Source organism: Haliotis rufescens, unplaced genomic scaffold (genome assembly GCF_023055435.1).
Source record: "Haliotis rufescens isolate VD_foot unplaced genomic scaffold, xgHalRufe1.0.p SCAF_14, whole genome shotgun sequence".
Taxonomy (NCBI): Eukaryota; Metazoa; Mollusca; class Gastropoda; order Lepetellida; family Haliotidae; genus Haliotis; species Haliotis rufescens.
In genome coordinates, this window is record NW_025963824.1 from 26,210,865 (window position 1) to 26,230,777 (window position 19,913).

Consider the following 19,913-nt stretch of genomic DNA (forward strand, 5'->3'; position numbering starts at 1 on the left):
GGCAAATACAAGGACTGATCGGCCCGGAGTAAGTGTACTGTGTCTGAGTGGGGTAGTCATGTTTAACTGTGTCATGGTATACAGTGGGCTAAAACAAGGACTAGTCAGCTCGGAGTCAGTATACTGTGGCTGAGTGGGGTATTCATGTTAAACTGCGTCATGGTATCTCAGTGGGCTAAAACAAGGACTGGTCGTCTCAGAGTCAGTCCACTGTGTCTGAGTGGGGTAGTCATGTTAAACTGTGTCATGGTATCTCAGCGGTCTAGCACTATAAAATCGGCACTAGTCAGGACTAGTACAAACAGCCGCACACGCACGCACGCACGCACACACACACACAAACACACACACGCGTGTCATGCTCGAAATATTGCTAATAACTAGACCAAATTACTTCAATAAAACTGATGTCCCAGAAACCCTTGCTCACCTTACCACCATCCTGTCGGTCGTTCTATGGCCGAGTCATTAATTGGCTTAAAACATTAGTTTCAAGTTGTTGTCAAAGAAAAACATCATATACATCGCCTTTTGACTGATGATATAGCTTGAGGGCGAGAAATGTTTGCGTTTACTGACCTAAATGATAAACATAAAATAATTGTGATGTTAATATTCTTGAAGCAGATAATTGTCACTGAGAACGTGATACATATTTTAATTATGCTGCTCCGTTTTACAGGTCATAACATCTTTTCACTTTTCACAAATATTATGTCCACAGGGTTATGATACAATGTCAAAGGTATGTGTTATAAACTGTCGGGCATAATAAAGTATACACCCCTGTTTGATGGTGGCTAAAAATGAAACAAACAAAAAATGGTTACACGATGGTGATGTATTTGATATGGTAATCACAGATGCGTTTTCGACCTTAAGTTTGCAGTGTTTCGAAGACTGTTCTCACCATAGTAACGTTTGATAACGTTTAAAACTTTTTGGCCAAATCCAATTTTCAAGTGTATAGATTTTGTGCCCGACAATTTGCAGTCATCGATGCACATGTAAAAGTGTTCTTCAATTCAGGCATTCATAGTGTTGTGTTATAAGTACAAACATCTGGAAAAGACGAAAGCACTACTCTTTCTTTAGTTTCATGTACTTGACGTTTTCCAAAACGCCAAACAAAGACACACACACACCACACAGAAAGAACGGACCGACAGAAACACACGCAAAGACACACATACAGACAGAGAGACATGCAACACACACAGCACACACAGATATAGACAGACAGACAGACAGACAAAATCACATGGACACAACACACAAACACGCATACACTCACAAACAACACACATACACACACAGACATACACACACGTACACACACATACAAACAACACATATACACACAAACAACACACATACACAAACAACACACACACAAACACGCACACACACAAAAAAACAACAACAACAACACACATACACATGTTTTCCGTGGCATTATGTAGTTTGTGGAATAAACCGAGTGGACCCACGTGCGCCATCTTTGGGCAGAGTTGTGGCACAAACGCATGCCAGAAACACAACACGAAGGTCAACTATCCCCAATATCCCTTGTGTGGATTTGTTGGCATGATATATCCTTGATTGTTTGTTGTTTAACGCCGCAACCAGCAATATTCCAGCTATGTGACGTCGGCCTGTAAATAAAAGAGCCGGAACCAGACAATCCAGTGATTGACATCGTCAATTCGGTGGTCATGGTAAGTGACCTGGCTGACTGTGTATTATCGTACACCGATTCATCAACCAGAAGGTTGCCTTGCTCGGACTCGATGATCTGCAGTGATACCTGGAATATTGTTGACCAAGCCATAACAGTATATATTACATCTCGATGTGCTCAATGTTATTGCTCTCTCACACATCAACAGCGGCTCACATTTAAATCTGCGGTATTCTTGAAGTAAGCGGTGTCTTGGGAAGCATAACACCGAATCCTTGAGTGAGTGAGTCATTTGGGTTTTACGCCGTTTTAACAAACAGCCAGCAATAAAGTCATTAGGGGAATCGAACCCAGGCCTTCGGCGTGATGAGCGGGCGCTTTAACCACCAGCCTACCCACCGCCAAAAGACCGCAGTTAATTTTATAGCTTTCGTAACGAGATCACTTAAAGTTATTTGTAATGAGATCTAATGGGGCGTTCAAGACGTGCATGTACGTGCATGTGCTTGCTGACACCAGCACGGACTTGTGCTGGTTTTGTAGTGCTAGTCCACTGAGATATGATGCCGGCAAGTTTTTGTTTTATCCCCCAAGCGCCGAGCGTCAGGCAAGGTGACAACAAGTACCACCTTTAAACGTATTTTGGAATGGCGCGGCCAGGGGAACGAACCACCGACATTCCCCTCTCTAGACAGACTCTCCCTAATTCGCCACGGAGGCGGTCGCTCAACAGTTGAAAGTCTTCATAAAATCAGTCAAACACCGTTGTGTCGAACTTACAGTTGTCTCGAAGTAAAAGCTTGGTCCCTGCGTATTCCTTCTTTATTATCAATAAATAATCAATAAGAAAAGTTATGTTGGATATTTATTTTATTTTCTCGTTGTTTATTTCTCGCATATGTTTCATGCCAATCGGTGGATGTATTCCATGTCTTTTATCAGTTGTGTCGAACCTCGGATAACACGAAGTATTTCAGTAGGTCTCTTCAACTTCAACACAACGGTGTTTAACTGTATGTAAGAACTACTCGAAAACAAAAAAAGCAACAACTTTAAAAGAGTCCTGGCATTTTTGCATAACTATCTTTTAGATTTTACGAAATGAATGTATACATCACTGCGGTTTATTGTTTTGAACAATGGCCAACTTTAGACTAACCAGAGGAAATAAATGACTACGAGAATGAAATATTCCTCGTCTCATATTTTCCCTGGTCACTTTGACATGTCGTAAATCGTGCGTGTCTTTCGCTGCGTGACAAAATAAAAGGAACAGTTATTTTGTTTCATATTCTGGCCAGGTTTGATGAAACACGTGTTCTGACAAGCATGATAAATGATTTGCTCATTTTGGCCTATAAAAGGGATTAGCTTCTTTCAACAACTGTATTAATTTACTATGGGTTTCCGTGTGGTGTACATGCTGGCTATGGCGGTCTACTTGTCAGCTGGGAGTCTTCACCAAGATGGTAAGTCGAATTGACATAAGTTGACAAGCGGAGTGCGGAGATTGTGAGGTTCCGAGAACAATGGGGAGTCGGACTTGAGATGCAAGCGCGGCATTTCGTAATGGGACGTCGCATATTTGCCTTGTTTTTCCCGAATCTTGTCAGTCAACATAGTGTCAAAGGGACAGAATATTCAATGATATAGATGATTTCATTGGATTAAAAAAAGGACAAGGTCAGGTTGGTTGGCCTGGGTACGTATTATTATTATTTACAGATTAAAATAGAAAATGCAGCAAGGAGGGTTTGGGTGATCCTGGCACAGTCAGGCTGGTTAGGCTCATCATCAGCTCAGGGCCCTTGCCCCCCCCCCCCCCCTCCCTCTTCACGCAGTCCAGACAGCGAATGGGACTTCTCCCAGGAAGCGCTGCCTGGTCAAACCTACCCAGAACGTTTCGGAGAATGTGAAGACTCCCCAACACTGCAGCCTTCTGCATTACCCAGATTGTCAGAAGGGCTGTATTCCTGGCAGCAAACACGGGTACTCTCCCCATGTCAGTCAACAGATTTGGAGGTACCAAACCTAAGGCACCAAGAACAATTGGCGTCGGACAGCTTGGTACTTGTGATGCAAGCGTGATATTTCGAAGTCACTGTCTGCATATTTGACATGTTTTTCCTGAATCTTGTCAATCGAATTAGTGTCAAAAGGGACAGAAAATTCAATGATATAAATGGTTTCATTGAGTTTATCAAAAAGGACAAGATCCGGTTTGCTCGCCTGGATAGGTTTGAGGCTGTATAGGGGCCTATTCCAAAGGATTTTGTATTTATCATTTTCCATGACGCCATCTACATATTCTGTGTCGTACCATGGATGGGCTTAAAATACTGTGTTTGTGCCAAAGCTGGGCATCCACTGACAATGTGTTGGACAGTCTCATTACATTCATTGCATAATCTACATTTCTTATTTACATTTTGATGCAAAATCACACATTGACGGTTTCGATAAGGAAGTGACTGGTCCTGAGCAGTAAACGGAAAACTTTCTGTTTCACTTTTCAGGCCAGCCGACTTCATCCCAGCGAAGGACTCTGCAGGGTTGCTGACCTTCTCAACACACTGCACATAAACTCGATGCAGTGGTCGTTCAGAAAGCCTCTCCTTGAAAATCTGAGTCAGGGCCGATTTGATATGGCATTTCGCATGGTTGACACTCAGCAGTACAGAACCATCAACAAACTCAACACTGACATTGAAATTATGTTCCACATCCTTAGCTCGTTTATGTAAACTGTGTAATGCCTTCTTTTCATCACGAGTCTTGACATGCTTCACAAGAGGATCATCAGACAAATAAATGTGTGCAAAAGTGCACAATACAGTCCCATCATGAAGAGCCCCAACGTTAATCAAACCATACCCTCCCACTTTTATTGGTAAATATAAGCAATTAAGAGCGAGGGTGGTGGGACCTATTGTCTGACATGGTGTCAATACCCTGAATTTCTTGTTTCGTCCAATCAACAACACCAAAAGAATATGAGTGAGTGAATTTGGTTTTGCACATGGCGAGTCAGCTTAATGTGGTAGGAAAGCCCGAAGTGATGCAGGTCTCAGACGTTTACCACTTCGGTGAAACCCACGAGCACGGGTATGGTGCTTACAAACCTAGAAACATAATTGGGGCGAACCGGGATTCGAACCAACAATCATAGGGTACTGGCGTGGCCAAGTGACGCAACTCTGCAAAGCGAATCTCAACGCCTTAGACGACCCACCCGAAAATTATGAAAGGACGGGTACAGTATAAGTATTTGTGGCTTTAACTTTATTGCGAGCATTCAACTCTGAATCCAGATTTTCTTAAGCCTACATTTGTACTTCCCTTGATATGGGCATTCTGGAGTTTGTCCCTAACCTGTATCCCTAAGTACGTATAGGCCTACCCTTCCACGAGATAGTGAATAACTCCTTCTCCAAGTAAACTGACTGATCTTCTACCCTGCCACGTCCAAAGGACATGTCGATGTCATTAGAAAAAGACTCGACAAGGAAAATCTGTTTTCTTAGTGTGGATCCTCCATTGGTAATACGTTCAAGGTCATCCATGTAAAGGAGGTGAGTAAGGGGTGTTGGGGAGCTGTGTTGAGGAGTTCTAGAATGATAACCTTCCTCTTTGCTAATCAGAAAGCTTAAAGGATTTTGTGACAAACAGAAAAGCAAAGGCCTAAAAGAATCGCCCTGAAATATTCCTCTTCTGATAGAAATGTGTTCCGAAGTCACCACCTGCCTCTGCGAATACATCTCAAGTTGAGTTGACCAGCAATTTATTAAAGACTTGAGTAAAACAAGTAGTCGCTCGGGGTGTTCAATACATTCTAGGGACTTCAAAATCCATTCTTGAGGTACAGAATCACAAGCTTTTCTGTAGTCTATCCAACACATAGCGAGGTATCCCTTTCTGGCTCCCTATGCTCTATGTAGATAATGTCATTCGATGGCAGTACGATGGCACGAGATCTGTTAGACACCCTGTAAATATGTTGTACTGTATGTTAAAAAAACTACTAGTAATTGGGCGGAAGTGTTTAGGGTCAGTCAGATCACATTTCTTTAGGAAAAGACAACCAAGGCGGAACATCGCCTGTTTCGAGAAGAGAATTTAAACAGTGACGTAATGGTGTTTGGACACATGGGAACAGTTTCCAAAACCGATCTCGAATATCACCAGGCCCTTTCTCCGTATTAGATTTGGACTCTTTAATTACCTTTTTTCAGGCAATCGAGTGTAATGAAACACAACAATGCTGGCTATATTTTGTTCTCGAAGTTACAGTTGCCGGGTACAGACCATAACTGTCTTCAAAACCTTTCACTGGAATCCATCGTGTTTTTCTCTCTCTCATCTTTGCATGTATTTTTTTCTCTCCATTAGATTTGAACAGCTTGTTTTGTTTTATGAACTTATTTTTCCTGTTCTACTTTTTTTCTTTCTGTCCAAACCTTTAACTTTGATTTTAGAGAATCAATAATTGGATTTAGTATTTTCTCTTTTGTTGTCTTGAATTTTTTTTTTTTATTGTTTTCCAAATTTTGTTTGTTTGTCGTTTTAACATTGATTGCCCCGAGGAACGTAATTTCTAGCAAAATCTATCCAGGATATATCTTTCTTTGTTTCAGTTAGTTTTATTTGGAATCGGTTTTTCTTTTGATTTATTACCCTTTTGTAGTTCAGTGTCTTTGGAAACTGTATTGAGTTTCTCCTGTGTTCGAGCAGCAGCATACACGCAACAGTTAATGTCCACATTGAGAGTGACAGAAATAATGTCATCTTATTTGTCAAGTTGATTCTGTGAAAATGATTGGTTAAATCATTTTACTGGCCTCTGTTTCTCAATCGGTAAATAAAAGATTTGATTCTAAAATGACATGAACAAAATATACAAGTGATCATGAGAAAGTTTATCGATAGAAGAAGGATCAAAATCTTCGAGGCCTACATGAGGGATTTTGTTTTGTGAGCCCATGTCTGGGTCATCAGTGACGGCTTCAGGTAATTTAGGGAGAACAATGCGAACGTCCGTTTGCAGTTTCGGGTCTACTACTGTTGGAACTGAAGGTTAATGCAAAGGCCCTGACGCGTGTTGGCATTTGGCTCACAAGACTCATGGCGCATATACACATTCAGTCGCCGGAGCTGGTCGCGAATATGCTGCTCTGTCAGGTATGCATACATTGGTGTGACTTTGTTCCAATGCTGTTTCAATAATTTGCCATTTGTTCGAGGTATGTCTGGCCATACTGTCATTTTCGCACACCCACGAAGTGTGGACTTGAGTTAGTACGTCCAAGATATTCTTGGATAGGTTCTGTGCCTCCCAAGCAAAAGAAAGAAACACAAGAAAATTAGATTCGACCAAACAAGTACAAACGTTATTAAAACTGACTGAAAGCAGTCGCCGAAATCAATTACACCACCTTTGAATAACCATTTCTTATTTGTTATATTTGTTATATTTTTAACCACAATCGAGCATTGGAGTATACTTTTTTGTCCTGTATGTATGCTTGACGTAAGAGGCGGTTGAAGCATGTTTTCGTATCCCAATAGCGTGGATCGATGCTCATGATGTCAATACTCGATAATTTACAGACCGTCGTCATATAGCTGGAATATTCCTGAGTATGGCGTTAAACAACAAACAAACAAACAAATAAACAACATGCCGATGTATGATTTTTGCCTTGTCTGAGTGCGGGATTAAATACCAAACGGGCAGCATGATGATGTATGACTTCTTGTCTTTCAGGCTGTTTACCGTTCATGTGCAGTCAATTGTGTATATTTGGGTACGTGGAAGTGAACGGCTGTCTGACGTGTACCTGTTGCTCTCTTCCCTCGTGTGCTCCTCCTACCCCAGACATGTGTCCCCGTGGTATCAGATACGCCAACGGCTGTCCAACGTGCCTTTGCCACTAGCGACGACGACAATGACGGTGGCAAAATATGCCTCAGGCTCAATGGACCTTCTGAATGATGTACACTGATGTGGTTTGTGCTGTACGATTTACACCCTATGCTTTGTTCGGCATGATTCATATATGTAATGGTTTATTCTGAATGACATTTCAATGGCAAATTCTGTATCATATCTTCTACGGCTTGTTCAGTGTCATGTCACAAATTGTAGTATACAATGGCTTTGTTCTCAAAAATATATATTCAATGGCTTGTTCTGGAAAATATATTTAAATCATTGTCATGATTTATATTTCAGTGGTTTGTCCTGAATGTTGTATTTTATATTCTTGCTATAAATGTGATATATATATTCAAATAGATGTTCAGAGTGATATGCATTCAAACACATGTTGTGAATCATATAAATACTAGTATATATCTTGAATGTATCTTATTGATATGTATCTCATGTTATTTCTAAAAGAAATCTACTAAATACCTTGTTCTACAATATACATATTCTATGGCTTATTCCTAAAGGTTATATATTAAGTTTATACACTATTGGATATTTTGAATGGGACATACCACATGACTTGGTCTGAATTTAATATACCACATGACTTATTCTGATTGATATATACCAGTGTTTTAAGTAAATAAAGTGCCAGGCTACCATCAGGACCCACATACTTGAGAAGCTGCAGGCCCTAACTAAGCTCCTTAGGCCCTATATCAATACTACAGCTCATTGTGACAAATAAATCAAGCCATACAAATTTGAAACCACGAGCCCAGGACAAGATCTACCTGCCACGAGCCAACGGGCAGAACACTGACACTATATATACCCTATGACTCGTTCTGGGCGATATTTTATGTTATGAATTGTTCTGAATGATATACACCCCATGATTTGTTCTACGTGAGATATTTTGAGTAATATATACAATGAACGAGTCGGAGAATATTGATATATCCTCAGGTGTCCAGGGTGTGTGATTCGTTAAGACAAGTGAGTGAGTGAGTTTGGTTAAGTTAATATAGTGTATATTCATTATATTGAGAAACCATAGGCCTATAGCACATGTTATATAGCTAAAACAGCTTCACAGGAAGGGGACAACAGTGACAGGGCTCAGTTTAGCCATAGAGATTCTAAGAGTGCTTCAAAATCGAGCACTAAGAGAAGTTGAGGGTGTGGCCAGGGCCCATCTCCAGTCTCAACTGATAACACTGATGATTATAATAAGCCTGGATCTGCTAACAATGGTGATAAGTGTTGCACAATTTTGTCATGGAACATTGAAAGTCTTCGTAAGAAATTAGAGGACAATGATTTCATTGAATATATTAGAAGCTTTGATATTGTTATTTTACTAGAAACTTTCCTTGATAAAACTGTTGATGCTCCTGAACTAAATGATTATGATATTTACTTTACCAAAGCTCATAAAATTGCAAATTACGGTAGACTGTCAGGTGGGGTATGTATGTATGTGAAGAAATCTTAAACTTCTTATTGCGTTCAATACCCCTTGTCTTTTGATAATGCCATTTGCATAAAATTATCTAAATGCCTATTCGGTTGTGATAAAGATGTTCTTTTATTTGGAATGTACATACCGCCATATGGATCAAACTACTATGATACCTCAGGAAAAAGAACTAGTTTTGAACAACTGGAACAGTGGTTGATTGAACATGCATCTGAACTGTTAGATTTTCACGTACTGATATGTGGTGATTTAAATGCACGTACTGGTAATAACAGTAATCCCCCTGAGCCGTGTAATGATGAGGAAACAAGTGTATTCCCCGAGGAGGAACTTGTGCATGTCGGGGAGAGATCTTCAAAGGATACATTTATGAATAGATTTGGTAAAATGTTGTTAGATTTTGCTTCGCATTCAACATGTATGTCTTAAATGGGAGGTTCAAGGGGGATGAGCAGGGTGAATTTACTTATGTATCTGTGCAAGGTGGTAGTGTTGTTGATTATTTTATTGCCTCTCCTGCTCTTTTTGAATACTTCACTCGCTTCACAGTCGAACAGAGGCTAGATTCAAAACATATGCCCTTGTTGCTATATTTTAACAGGCCACCCATTAGTACTGTAGAAGTAGATGATTCAACAGAATGTAGATCATCCAAATACCAGTGGAATGTGGATAATGTCAATACATTTGTTGAAAACCTTAAATCGATCTATTTTGCAACTTCTGCTAATCTCATGGCCAGCGTTAATGTCAACATCAATTCAGCTCTTGATATGTTTGTTTCCACTTTGCTAGATGCTGCAAGTTGTATGAAAAAAACAGTTTACCCTAAAAATGTTAGAAATGGATTTTACAGTTATGAGTGTAGGATAGCTAAGCGTAAAGCTAAGAAATATCTTAGACTATTTCGGAGATATAAATCAAACTTATTCAGAAGACAATACTGTACTTTGGGGAATAGATATAAATTTGTCTGCCGAAAGTCTAAATTTGAATTTAAGACAAAGACTGCGAAGGCGTTGACAGCAGTTATATCCAATCAAAAACAGTTTTGGAAACTTCTCCGAGGTATAATCTAAGCCGTGTAGTAAGCAAAATTATATAAGCAGTGATGCTTGGTTTAACCATTTTAGCAATGTGTTCAATGCTGATATCTTCTGTGACCAGAATGTCTCCTCATCGAACGTAGACAACGAAGCAAATTTAGAACCCAACTGTGCTAATGTAGTAAACAGTGTGGAAGAGTATATACTGGACTCCACTATAACAGATGAAGAGATACATAATGCTATATCTCATTTGAAAGATGGCAAAGCTTCAGGTATAGATGATGTGGTAATTGAAGTGTTAAAAGTCTCTGAAAATGTTGTCATGCCCTTTCTGAACGTGTTATTTAATAGAATATTTGAGTCTGGTGTTTTTCCTGATGTTTGGTCAAAAGCTATTATCATTCCTGTTCATAAAAAAGGAGAAAAAAGCAATCCTGATAACTATCGTGGTATTTCACTTCTCTGTGTTATAGGTAAAGTTTACATGTATGTTTTAAGCAAACGACTAACTATAAGGGCAAACATCAAGAACAGAATACCAGAAACACAGGCCGGTTTCAGAAAGGGTTATGCAACCACTGACCACATATTTACTCTGTATGCTATTATTCAGAAATGTTTATGTAAAAAGAAATAAAAACTTTATGCGGCATTTGTAGATTTTAAAAAGGCTTTTGATTTTGTTAACCGTGATAAGTTGTGGAATCTCTTAATGTCTTATGGTATAAGTAGTAAAATGTTAAAAGCTTTAAGAAATTTATATAAAAGTGTTAAATCGTGTGTAAAATGTGATCTAGGTTTCACAGATTATTTTGACTGCCCTACTGGTCTACGTCAAGGATGTATTTTGAGTCCATTAGTGTTTTCACTTTTCATAAGCGAACTATCAAATGAAGCTATCTCTAATGGAATGCATGGTGTACAGTTATTCCCTGATTTAATAGAGATACTGTTATTGTTGTTTGCCGACGATGTTATTTTAACACGGGGCTACAGACTCAGTTGAATATTCTAGAAACCCACACAGAAAAATGGACTTTAATGGTAAATCTGGAAAAAAACAAAAGTTGTTTTATTCAGACGAGGTGGGGTGCTTTCAAAAAAGGATATTTGGTATTATTATTTGGGAAAAAGGTTGAGGTAGTGTCAAGCTACAAATATCTTGGTTTACCTTTTAATTCATCAGTAAAATTCAGTAAAAGTATATCTGACCTAGCACTAAGAGCAAAAAGAGCTTTGGTCGAATTGATTGCAACTTTAAGTAAAACTGGTCTTATTTCAAAGTCAGTGTTCTGTAAGATATTCGATTCGCAAATACAACCCATGCTTTTATATGGCTCTGAAGTGTGGGGATTTCAGCAATATGACAAATTGGAAAAAGTTCATCTATTAGCCTGTAAGAAATTCCTGCAAGTAGGACAACAAACCCCAAATGCTATAATCTACGGGGAAACGGGTCGCTTTCCAATGTACATCAACTCCTATGTTAGAACACTTAAGTTTTGGCTTAAATTAATTCATATGAATGAAGACAAATTGCCAAAAAAGGCTTATAATATGTTATTGTATTTAGATAACTGTGGACGCCATACATGGGCTTCTAACATTTGTTTACTTCTTTTTTCTCATGGCTTTGGTTTTGTATGGATATCGCAAACAGTTGGGAACCAGCTTTCATTTCTACGACTTTTTAAGGATACTTGTATAAACATGTTTTACCGAAACTGGAGATCAGTCTTAAACTCTAGTTCAAGATTTCATTTATATGCAGAGTTTAAAAGACTTTTAGAGCCTGAAAAATATCTTTCAGTTTTTTATGAAAGAAAATTTAGAAACATAATTGTAAGATTTAGAGCAGGTCTTGTAAAATTGAAGAATAATGAAGGCAGATATCTGTCGATAGAAAAGTCTTTTTGAATATGTCCAGTCTGTAATAATGGTATAGAGGATGAATTTCATTTTTTACTCATTTGTTCATGTTATAATGATCTCAGAAAAGAATACTTACCGGCCAAACTTGCCGATATCCTAGCTTGAACCATTTCAAATCTATTATGTGTAATAACAATGAAGCAGTCTTAAACAGTTTATCACGTTTCCTATATTACGCTTATGCAAAAAGAACAAGTAGTACAATTCAATTATGACATAAGTCATGTGTCACGTTACTTTACCGTTGCATCTGTGAACAATTGGTATATTGTGAACTGAAATTGTATATGGGCCCGAGGCCTTCATGCAAATAAAAGTTCTTCTTCTTCTTCTTCTTCTTCTTCTTCTATATAGCTATGTGTGTATATGTGTATGTGCAATGATAAGGTAACATATTTGGAGTGAGTGAGTATGGTTTTACGCCGCTTTTAGCATTATTCCCGCAATATCACGGCGGGGGACACCAGAAATGGGCTTCGCACATTGTACCCATGTCGGGAATCGAACCCAGGTCTTCGGCGTGACGAGCGAACCCTTTAACCACTGGGCTATCAGACCATCATCTTACATAGTTTGAAGTTTTTAGGTTCGTAGCATGCAACATGTACATTGACAGTTGTTACTTGACATTAGCGAAACGTATGCTTTAGTGTGTCACCTTTATCACGGCGTGTCAGCTTACTGTGGGAGGAAAGCCCATGATGCAGGTCTCAGACGTTTACCCCCCTGTTGAAACCCACACGTATGGTGCGGACAAGAATAGAAACATAATCATGGCTGCACTGGGATTAACCCAATGATCATGCCAATGATTTCTGGTATGACTAAAGGATGCAAACCTGCAAAGCCAATTGGTTAAGACTTCGTGGTCAGATGGCGGACAAAGTAGAGAATCCAATATCGTCTTTGTTCATTTCTATTCATTATATTTCAATCATCGTAACAAAGGTTATATTTGGGATAACAATTTCTCATTTGTTACATTTGACCACTTTCTAAATGGCATTGTGTATTCATGTCAGTCATTGTTTTGTTCTGTTCTGTTTTGATTTTCTAGAATATTCGTAAATAAAATCGACAAAACAATTTCGATCATCATATTCCGATTATAAAAAAAATATGATAAGAATATGTTTATGAATCTAATGGAGATGCAGGTCTTGGATGAAGGGTTTGCGTATTCTGCCCCGCCATAAACACAACAAACCGTATTCGATGTAATAAGCGCCCCGCTCTAATAAGCGCCCACGGCGATATTTGCTAATAATATTGGCTAGTGAACAATCCCAATTGGCACCACGTCCGATATATCAATGTACACAAGACTTATTTTTTCGCGTATAATACGCACTCATGTGGTATATGAACCGTTAATTATGGGCAATTAAATTCTGGAAAAATATATCTGTCGTACATAAACATTTCAGGCTGTCAGCATAAACCACGAAATTTATCTTTCAACTCTGTTTTTTTCACCAAAATAATATTCTTATAAGAGCCCACTATTTCTAATTTTTAGAGCGCCCTGGGCGCTTATTACGTCGAATACGGTAATATTTTAAAAAATCTTATCTTATCTCATTTGCATCAGACATCATGTTTGTCACCGATGCGCTGATCAAATTTTGAACAAAGCACGTATGACGCTCTTTTAAATCTTCGTAGAAAGAGCATGCTCAATTGTACGCCGCAAGTTGTGGAATGTAGACACCAAAGCCTGAAGCTGTTGGAATATTGCTCGACATAAAGAGAGAGATGAGTATTTTCATCCCTCTTCCCATAAATCTTATAGATAACTCTTTCTCACTTTGCACATCACATCATTTTGCATATATATAAATATGAAACAGATGGCTGGCTATTTGACCATTCTTGAACGACATCTGATCATCGATATAATTGAACCTGTTGAACTTGTCATTGTGCACTAAGTGAACTATTTAAAAGTAAATGACAGTTTTAGAGAAACATGATATACGACCCGGACATGAACAAACAAAATATACAACAGGAAAGTGCACGTGCACCACAAAAAAACCCACAAGACATATAATTGCTATGGCTTTTTTGCAATCACCTTGTCACGATTACCCACGATGACCCTTAAATTACACGTGCATTAATTTTTATGAATAAGACATTCGTGACAAATTTCACAGTACAAGTGGAACCGCCTTAATTCAAACACAGAGTTAATCGCTGAAGTGTTTTAACTGTGAAACGAAAGTTTGTCAGCCAAACCTCGTAAACGTTTATGAAAATAAAGTGGTTCTGTCGGTGATGCGCAGGAATTGTTTTCCGCTAGAAAATGATTATGTTTCTTAACATGTTCTTGGAATCTAGTACATAAATCAGTCCACATTAATGTAGCTCTAATGTGTGTACATCCAAATATGTACATTGCGAACAGGATAGGAAAAGTCAAAGTAGACACAATTTATGGATAAACACTTCTTAAATAGTGTGAAGGCGACGTTTCGGTACAGATCCTTATACCGTTGTCAAGCAAGACAGAATGAGGGACATAGTACAGAATATATTTAGTAGGTGGGGGACTAACAGTGGAGGATTATAAATAACATAAGGTACATTTGCACCTAGGAATCCGTGTAGATAAGGTACATTTGTATCTTGGAATCCAAATACATAAGGTACATTTTTATCCAGGAATCCAAGTACATAAGGTACATTTGTATCTAGGAATCCAAGTACATTAGGTACGTATGTATCAAGGGAATACAGGTATATAGGTTCATTTGTATCTAGCAAACCAAGTATCTAAGGTACATTTGCACCTAGGAATCCAAGTAGATAAGGTACATTTGCACCTAGGAATCCAAGTAGATAAGGTACATTTGTATCTTGGAATCCAAATACATAAGGTACATTTTTTATCCAGGAATCAAAGAACCTAAGGTACATTTGTATCTAGCAAACCAAGTATATAAGGTACATTTGCACCTAGGAATCCAAGGACAAAAGGTACATTTCTATCTAGGAATCCAAGTACATAAGGTACATTTTGTTCTTGGAATCCAAATACATAAGGCACATTTTGTTCTTGGAATCCAAGGACATAAGGTTCATTTGTATCTAGGAATCCAAGTACATTAGGTACGTATGTATCAAGGGAATACAGGTATATAGATTCATTTGTATCTAGCAAACCAAGTACCTAAGGTACATTTGCACCTAGGAATCCAAGGACATAAGGTACATTTGTATCTAGGAATCCAAGGACATAAGGTACATTTGTATCTAGGAATCCAAGGACATAAGGTACATTTGTATCTAGGAATCCAAGTACATAAGGTACATTTGTATCTAGCAAACCAAGTACCTAAGGTACATTTGCACCTAGGAATCCAAGGACATAAGGTACATTTGTATCTAGGAATCCAAGTACATAAGGTACATTTGTATCTTGTAATCTAAATACATACGGTACATTTTTATCTAGGAATCCAAATACATAAGGTACATTTGTATCTAGGAATCAAAGTACCTAAGGTACATTTGCACCTAGGAATCCAAGGACATTAGGTACGTATGTATCAAGGGAATACAGGTATAAAGCTACATTTGTATCTAGCAAACCAAGTACATAAGGTACATTTGCACCTAGGAATCAAAATACATAAGGTACATTGTATCCTTGAATCCAAATACATAAGGTACATTTTTATCTAGGAATGCAAATACATAAGGTAAATTTGTATCTAGGAATCCAAGTACATTAGGTACTATGTATCAAGGGAATACAGGTATATAGGTACATTTGTATCTAGCAAACCAACTACCTTAGGTACATTTTTATCTAGGAATCCAAGTTCATAAGGTACATTTGTATCCAGGAATCCAAATACATAAGGTACATTTTTATCTAGGAATCCAAGGACATAAGGTTCATTTGTATTTAGGAATCCAAGTACATAAGGTACATTTGTATTTTGGAATCCAAATACAATAGGTACATTTTGTTCTTGGAATCCAAGTACATAATGTACATTTGTATTTAGGAATCCAAATACATAAGGTACATTTTTATCTAGGAATCCAAGTACATAAGGTACATTTTTATCTAGCAAACCAAGTACATAAGGTACATTTGCACCTAGGAATCCAAGTAGATAAGAAACATTTGTATCTAGGAATCAAAGTACATAAATCGTCCGCCCAGAGAGCGGAAGGTCCGGGGTTCGATTTCCGGCCGCGTCATACCAAAAGACGTTAAAAGATGGTACTTGTTGTTACCATGTCTGGCGCTCGGCATTAAGGGGCTAAAACAAAAACTGGTCGGCTCGGAGTCAGTATACTGTGTCTGAATGGGGTATTCATGTTAAAAATGCGGCATGGTATCTTAGTGGGCTAGCACTATAAATCGGCATCAGTCCGGACTTGTACAAGCAGCCACACACACACACACACACACGTGCATGCACGTCGCTATATAAGTGCAATAATTTTGGCCGCGACGTTAAACCCAATTTCACCTCACCTCACCAAGTACATAAGGTACATTGGTATCTAGGAATTAAAGTACATAAGGTACATTTGTATCTAGGAATCCAAGTACATAAGGTACATTTGTATCTTGGAATCCAAGTATATAGGTACATTTGTATCTTGGAATCCAAATATATAGGTACATTTGTATCTTGGAATCCAAGTAAATAGGTACATTTGTATCTTGGAATCCAAATATATAGATACATTTGTATCTTGGAATCCAAATATATAGGTACATTTGTATCTTGGAATCCAAGTTTATATGTACATTTGTATCTTGGAATCCAAATATATAGATACATTTGTATCTTGGAATCCAAATATATAGGTACATTTGTATCTTGGAATCCAAATATATAGATACATTTGTATCTTGGAATCCAAATATATAGGTACATTTGTATCTTGGAATCCAAATATATAGGTACATTTGTATCTTGGAATCCAAATATATAGATACATTTGTATCTTGGAATCCAAATATATAGGTACATTTGTATCTTGGAATCCAAATATATAGGATACCGGTTCTTGTTTTAGCCCCTTAATACCGAGAGACAGGCAGGGTAACAACGAGTACCATTTTAAAACATTTTTTGGTATGACGCGACCGGGGATCGAACCCCGGACCTTCAGCTCTCAGGGCGGATGCTCCACCACTAGACCACGTAGGCGGTCTTGTATCTTGGTAACGCAGACATAAACAACACAAGGCACGTTTTTTTATGGAAGCAATGACGTTGCACAAAATATAAGGTACATTTCCATAGGGAACCTAGGGTACATGAGGTTATCAGGCAATTGAGACACACAAGACCATTTAATATGACGTGCTTCTTTCACAAGTTACACTCTGCAGACCCCGCGGCATGTGATAGGCTAGCCAAACAATTTTCTTTGCCATACACAGAAACAAATTAAGCAACGCCCGCCATCAAACTATTGTTTCCTGATTGGCTTGTGTTGAATTGCGCCGAACCATGTCACTGATGTCGTGCTGGTGTCTTTGGTGACGTCTTTTTGGTGACGTATCATTGGTGACGTGTTATCGGTGACGTATTATTGGTGACTTCTTATTGGTGCCGTGTTATCGGTGACGCATCATTGGTGACTTCTTATTGGTGGCGTATCATTGGTGACGCATTATCATGACGTATCATGGGTGACGTGTTATCGGTGACGTATTATTGGTGACTTCTTATTGGTGACGTATTATTGGTGACGTGTTATCGGTGACGTATCATTGGTGACTTCTTATTGGTAGCGTATCATTGGTGACGCATTATCATGACGTATCATGGGTGACGTGATATTGGTAATGTATTATTGTAGACGTATCATTGGTGACGTGTTGTCGGTGACGTATCATTGGTGACGTCTCTTTCGTGACGTATCATTGGTGACTTCTTATTGGAGACGTATCATTGGTGACTTCTTATTGGTGACTTCTTATTGGTGGCGTATCATTGGTGACGTGTTATCGGTGACGTATCATTGGTGACCTCTTATTATTGGCGTATCATTGGTGACGCATTATCATGACGTATCATTGGTGACGTGATATTGGTAATGTATTATTGGTGACGAATAATTGGTGACGTATTATTATGGACGTATTAATGGTGACAACGTTGGCGACGTATTATTGGTGAAGTATCATTGGTCACGTAAAATTGATGACGTATTATGGGTGACGTATTAACATTTAAACCTCCATAAACGCACAAACATGTGGAGGTCAAATCTTAATTTAACTTCATATTACCGATGACGGCCGATTACGATGAATACATGACGGCAGACAAGCAGCAAAAACTGACTATGTTGGATATTTTACGAACGCTTGCTTCATGACAACAGGTGACATGGAGTTTTCCTTATTTGGTGACGTGCATGTACGTGTGTGCGTGGTAGCTTGTGCTAATCCGGTCGGTTGTATAGCGCTAGCCAACTAAAATACCATGGCGCACAGGATACTTCGCTCAAACACAGTACCCTAACTCACAGTCGGCCAGTTGTTTAATGCCGAGCGCCAGACAGGGTCACAGCAAGTACCATCTTTTGAAGTATTTCGGTATAGGACGCGGCCAGGGGATCGAACCACGGACCTTCCGGGCATCAACTCTATCCACGACACCACCGAGGTCAACGTGGATTGCAGGCTAGGTGTAACCTTGCGGTTAAAGCGTTCTTTCTTCACGCCGACTACCGACTGGGCCTCGCCGTGATATTACTGTAATATAGCTAATAGCTGCAAAATTAGTATTCCAGTTATATCGCGGCGTGTCAGCTTAATGTGGGAGGAAAGCCAGAAGTGATGCAGGTCGAAAACGTTTACCACTTCGGTGAAACCCACGAGCACGGGTATGGTGCTGACAAACCAAGAAACATAATCGGGGCGAACCAGTATTCGAACCCACAGTAACAGGTTTCTGGCGTGCCCAAGGGACGCAACTCTGCACAGCGAATCGCGGCGCCTTGGACGACTGGGACACCCTTGTCTCCTGGTCACATACAGAACACTGTATATTGGTATAGTGTGATTGTGCAATGTTTGAGCGTGGACCATGGTATCCTTCTTTAAACAATCTTCCTGCAATGTAACAGAAACGGTCATCAGGATTGGGATTCGAACCCTGGCCTTAAGTAAACACTTTAACCACGAGGCTAACCTTTGAAACTGTCAGACTGTATTCATAGCGTGCATTGGTGTTCATATTACCAAACACAGCAGCAAATTATTCATTACATCATGAATTCGGATATTACAATTTCCGATTGGTCAATCAGAGGTATCAAATCACATTAACCACCTCTGATTGAAACGGTCGATTTACGACCTCATTACCGTGAAAACTTTATTGAAAAGTACTTCTTCCTTAGTCATTATCGGTACTTAGTTTCAAATAAATACATGCACAATTAGAGGTAAAACAATGCGTTCTTGCTTTAAGTACAATATACAAAGTATGTTTAGCAATGAACTATGAGCAGGGAATACTTTAGTAAGCGGGTAAGAAATTGTTTTTCCAGTGTTTGGGATCACAGAGAACTTGAAATTTGTCCTTTTTATATAGCCACCCGTGACGTCATATGTTCTTCGTCATAATGAGCGTTGTGACGTCATAATATTGACGTGCGATATATCACTAAACCTTGCGAGGCTTGTCTTAATTTTTTTTCTGGGGTGTCTAATTTATGTTTGCTTCTGATTTGGCTGTGGTACATACTTTTAATGCCTTTCTTCATACGAGTACAGTACACTGATTTAAAATGTGTTAAATGTTAAATGTTTACTTAATTGAGAACAACCTGGTCACGGTAAAA

General features: G+C 38.8%; 1 long non-coding RNA gene across 1 annotated transcript; it reads left to right on the forward strand.

Moving 5' to 3' along the window:
* The first annotated feature begins 2,994 nt into the window (after positions 1-2,994).
* On the forward strand, positions 2,995-12,411 carry LOC124131261. Its single transcript, XR_006860629.2, has 2 exons — positions 2,995-3,150; positions 7,446-12,411. It is a non-coding gene; the product is annotated as an uncharacterized LOC124131261 (long non-coding RNA).
* Positions 12,412-19,913: the final 7,502 nt, after the last annotated feature.